Source organism: Lytechinus pictus, chromosome 10 (genome assembly GCF_037042905.1).
Source record: "Lytechinus pictus isolate F3 Inbred chromosome 10, Lp3.0, whole genome shotgun sequence".
Classification (NCBI taxonomy): Eukaryota; Metazoa; Echinodermata; class Echinoidea; order Temnopleuroida; family Toxopneustidae; genus Lytechinus; species Lytechinus pictus.
In genome coordinates, this window is record NC_087254.1 from 16579524 (window position 1) to 16584892 (window position 5369).

The following is a 5369-nucleotide window of genomic DNA, read 5'->3' on the forward strand; positions in this document are numbered from 1 at the left end:
GGGGATCCCAAGAGGGGTTGCCCCTACCATGATTATTCAGCTTACAGTGCCCTTTTTGACAATGTCACATTTTGGCTTGCAATGTGTCCGTCCCTCCCCCCCCCCCCCCCCCGTTAACTCCCATCCAGATTCTTTTCCAAGTAAAATGTTGCAAAATGGATTGAAATTGAGGTGAACATTTTTTCCTTTAAAAAAATGACAACTTGTAATACCATGGAAGCCATTACTGCGTTATCCCGTTCCATGAATTCTGAGATGAAATATTCAATATCTTTACAAATAAAAGCAAGATTGGTCAACCCCAAAGTTTATTCATGATGAAAGATGATACAAAAGAATCGTGAAAAGTAAAATGCTTATTTCAGAGTGAATACCTCAATAACAATGCAGTTTGCAACATTCCAGGATGGTATAACTATTCAAAATAACGGGATTTATTTCATCTTGTTATAAGAGTGAACTTCGATAATAATTTTGTTTGAATATAGATTGATTTCGATAACATTTATATTTGTTTAGAGTATTTTCTCTCAATGTGCTTTTCACACATTTTATTTGTATTCTTGAATAGTGATTAAAATAATAGAAGCGACGCAACACATAAAAAACATAATGAAATATTAAGCATAAATATATATTCATAATGGCAATTGCCAAAGGATATTCATCTACGTTGGATAAAGTTTTTTACATTATTAGATGTTTTGGATCCGAGGTTAATAAGATTTGAAGTTTACTTTGTTCTTTTGCGGAAGTAATTTGTAAATCAAATTTGAACATTATTTCACGAAGTCCACTCTATGGCCCTTATTCTGTAGTCAGGTTTAACTTAGACCATGGTCTTACTCTGTGCTAAAATTAAGGAAAGCCAATTATGTCAAAATTTTCCGTACATTGCATGTTTCTTATGCTTACTGTGCTCTTTCCTAACTCGTGAATGGTGAAGAAAATTATCTCATTTATCTTTCCGAAACAGTTAAGAATGATTTGAGCGAAAAATGACCTGATACATTTATATCATATTGTTAGAGATTTATGCAACTATTGGCTGTCCATAGTTAAACCACAACTTTAAACCAGAGCTTAAATTAAACCCAACTTCAGAATACAGGCCTATATGTCCAAGATGTGTAAAAATAGACCAAGGTTGTAGGACGGCATTAAAAGGGCTTTCACGGGTTGTTTGGTCCAGGGATGCTGTTGTCATACTTTTAGAAACTTATTTCTAGCCAGAAAAAACATTTTGTGTACAAAATGGTGCATTCTAGATGATTTTCAGACCTTTTTCACCAATTTTAACTGGCATATCCCTGTTGGTCTGATATAGTCCCATTGTGAAAGCCCCTTCAGATGGCCGTAATCAGAATCACAGAAAGAGAGAGAGAGGGGGGGGGGGGAGATATGGGAGGGAGGGAGAGGGGAGGGGGTGGTGAGAACGGAGAGAGACAGAGGGAAGGAGAGAAAGATACGGTAGATTGATGGGAGACCGAGGGAGAGGCAGATGGAAAGGAAAAGGAGAATAGACAGAAGAAAAGGTGAAAGAGGAATTGATAAAATTAAAAGTTCAAGATAGAGAAAAATAATGACTGGTAAATATTTAAGAAGGTTGAGAGAAGGTCAAAGAAAAAGGGAAAGTTGTAATAGGTCGGAGAAAAAAAGCTTTACAAAAAATAGAAAAATAATAAATGCACATTAGCAGAGACGTAGAAGCAGAAAGAAAAATAGAGAAAGAGAATGTTTGGTTAATGATGGAATATAAGGAAATAAAGAATTACTTAGTTTCTGGTGAAAAAGGGTAATGAAGGGTGGGGGGGGGGGGGGCTAGAGAATGAAGGGTATGAGAATCAATACAAGTAGCCAAAGGAAGGTGCAACAAGATCATTTAATAATGTGTTTCATAAAGCAGTTCGTAAAGTTACGTAAGACTACGCACGATTGGAACATGTTCTTAGGTGCTAAGTCTGCTATATGGAGCTATATCATGTACCTTAAGAAATGATCACTAGCCGTGCGTAAAGTCATTCATAACTTACGAAAAGCTTTATGAAACACTAATCGAATAAAATCACAAATTAAAAAAGTAGCTAGTTTTACTTGCAGAGGAACTTATAGTTCGTATTTTCTAAGCACATTTCCGACAATAGACAAATCATATCTTTGGTTTGTGGAGATGCTAGCAAAAACTGCTCTAGAAAGCATTACAGGCCCTACATTTTACTTTTCAAATTATATGCGTAATTATAATAAAACTCATTTTGACGACTTAAAGCTTATCGAATGATAATAATTACCAACACTGTGGAAGAAGAAATGTAGGCAAACTTGGCTTCAAGCATAGTAATCGATTTCTTAAAGGGAAAGTTCACTTTTAAGAAAGGTTTTTTTTAAAAATAATTAAAAAAATTAATGAAAAATTATTTTCTAAAAAAAGAAAGAAAGAATATGGTTTCATTGTAACTTTGATATATTTTTTAACAGACAAATCATTTTTCACCCGCTCCTGAAAGAAAAAAAAATAGTTACCACAAACCATTATTTCATAGGTGGTGCTGCTTGCTCTGCATGAAGTCCCCAAAACCACATAAAGTTGTAGTAGCTTTTTAATCGTTAATTGATTTTCCTCAAACCTTCACCGATATTTTTACTATTTTTTTCCAAGTATTTTTATTACAAATTTTTCGTCAGGATGAACTTCCCATTTAAGAACAAGTTTAAAAAAGACATTAGTACAGTCACACCAACGATAGGGACTCCATTCTGACCGATGGTATGTTCTTGTATGTGACGTATGTTTTTCCATCTAGATTCAGTAATGTCGATGTGACTGAGGCTTAACTTCGTTCCCAGGAAAGAAATATCCATAAATTTAACTCACTTAGCAAACAGGTTAATTGAAGTCTTGGTCTAATTATCACGTCAATTTCTAACCCGACTTTGCATTAAAAAGGGGAAAGGGATGAGCCCACTTATGTTCCATACTTCTATACATTTTAATTGTAAAGCAACCTTACCGAAATGCATAGTGAATGGTGATAATGATACCTGAACAGTAAATACACTAATGCACTATGTAATATATATTGTTGTATTGGTCTAATAGAGCAATAACTTTATGCTAACCTATAGGCCTATATGATATCAATTCTACATCAATTGATTTGTTTCATTCAGTTATCAATATATTTTTATCTAACTTTATATCTATTATTTCTCTATATCTATCCATCTATCTATCTATATCTCTCTCTCTCTATCTATCTATCTATCTATCTATCTATCTATCTATCTATCTATCTATCTATCTATCTATCTATCTATCTATCTATCTATCTATCTATCCATCCATCCATCCATCCATCTATCTATTTATCAATTCATGTATTTATTTATTCATGCATTCTTACCTTCGTTAATTTTACCTCTGCCATTTTTTATAGCAGGTACTGGTTCCAGTACACATTCTTTGACTAACTGGCTCCCTTTTTGGTCTTTCAGCATCTCCTCTAGTCTGAGAATAATTATTTTTCAGTGGGTGACTCTCTTCAATTCTTGAATCAGTGCCATTTTCTGCCTAAATTGGTACTCCGGGCTGAAAATAATGTATGACGTCATCAGTGTGCTCATTATACATTCATGAAGACATAATGCAAAGTGTCATAATTTTCTTATTCCTTGTCCGATTTTGATAAAACTTTCATTCTTTTGTTTATCTTATCTTACTTTATCTGTTCAAACCGCATTAGTTTCAGCCTGGAGTGCACCTTTAACACAGTGTCACAATGAACATCCCTGTTGTTTGATTCACTGCTCTGTAGTTTGTTATTCTCTGTGCTCTAAATGGGTGTTTAAGCAGCGAGGGGTACGCTCTAGACATCCAGAAATGCTTAGGTGATGGCGACGAACTTCCTGGTTCACACTTGTTGAGTTCTTAAAAGTAGGGCCCACGTATTGGCTGAAGGAAATGGAATCTGCAATCAATTTAATATACATAAGAAGACATTTAAAACAAAGTCAACATTTTTTTCATAAATTTCAAACAAAGAAGAATAAAAAAAAAAATGCAAAAGTCAGTATGTATCTACATTGTCTTAATTTCAATTTCTTGATTAAAAAAATAATTTTAATATCATTCATAAAAAAAACCTTTATCATAAATCAATAACCATCCGGAAAAAAGGAGAGGCCCAAAAAAGTATGTTTTGGGAAGCGGAGTGCTGGAAGATGAGAAAAAAAGAAAATGTAACCAATTTGACATCCATTTTGTTGTGAAAACCTTTTTTCCCACCCTGGGTCCACCCATGTCTCCGCTTCAATTTCTTTATCCAAAAAAAATTGAATATTTATTCATTTATTTTAATTTCTATTTATTTTCAGTTTTATTGTGACAGTCTCGTCTGATTAGCAGATAGGCGCCGCTTTTCTGACGGCGGCGGCCGCGGCGTCAACGTCAAACCGATCGAAGGAGAATTTTTTTTAATGACATCATCATCATAACTTTAAAAGTTTATGGATCTAGTCCATAATACTTGGACATAAGAGTAATCAAGTATCACTGAACATACCGTGCAAAATGGCATTATCTTAAAAAAAGAAAAAAAATACAGTGGCGTAATGGGCCAAATTTTTTTGGGGGGCGTAAAAAGGCAACTTTTTCAAGGCTTCAAAAAGTGTGTGTGGGGGGGGGGCACAGTGCCCCATGCCCCAACCCCCCCCCCCCCCGGATCGCCGCCCCTGGATTTTTGGTTGAGTAATGAGTAATAAGTAGAATTTGAGTAATTTTGCTAAATAAGAATCAACCACGCAATGTTGCACCTCTTGCATTGCAAGGCTTATACATTTTTCATTCGTTATTAATGAATATCATTATAGCAGCTCGATCAACAAGGTATAAAGAGAATTCATGATAAACAGGAAACCATCAGGAAACATAGAAGCAAAAGTTAAGATATCTTTTGAAAGGAATTCTTACCAGTCTGACACTAATAAACCACTGCATAGGATTTCAGGGGCTCTGCTTCGATCGGCATCAAATGTCCACTTACATCAATCTACACATCCTTCCTGGTGATAATTAAAAGGATATATTGTGATGAGTCCACATTTCATCCCACAAATTTTCAGTAATACTCAATTAAGCTATTTTCACCCGTTTCATAAAGACTTGTTATAAAAACAAAATAATGCAAGATTTCTATAACAAATTTATTATCAGTCAGATTGAATGATTTCAGTGGATTATAACTGTTATTGTAAACTTGTTACTGTACAAAAAGTTTTATGATATCAATTTTCATTTGATTATTTATTTCATTTATTTTTCTACTTATTTCATTTCAATGCAAGATGCAACAAACATGACAGATACGAAA

General features: G+C 34.3%; 1 long non-coding RNA gene across 1 annotated transcript; it reads right to left on the bottom strand.

Moving 5' to 3' along the window:
- Positions 1-317: 317 nt before the first annotated feature.
- Positions 318-5058, bottom strand: LOC129269174 (uncharacterized). Its single transcript, XR_008585372.2, has 2 exons — positions 4970-5058; positions 318-3968 (listed from the first exon to the last, which is right to left on the bottom strand). It is a non-coding gene; the product is annotated as an uncharacterized LOC129269174 (long non-coding RNA).
- Between the last annotated feature and the right edge of the window lie 311 nt (positions 5059-5369).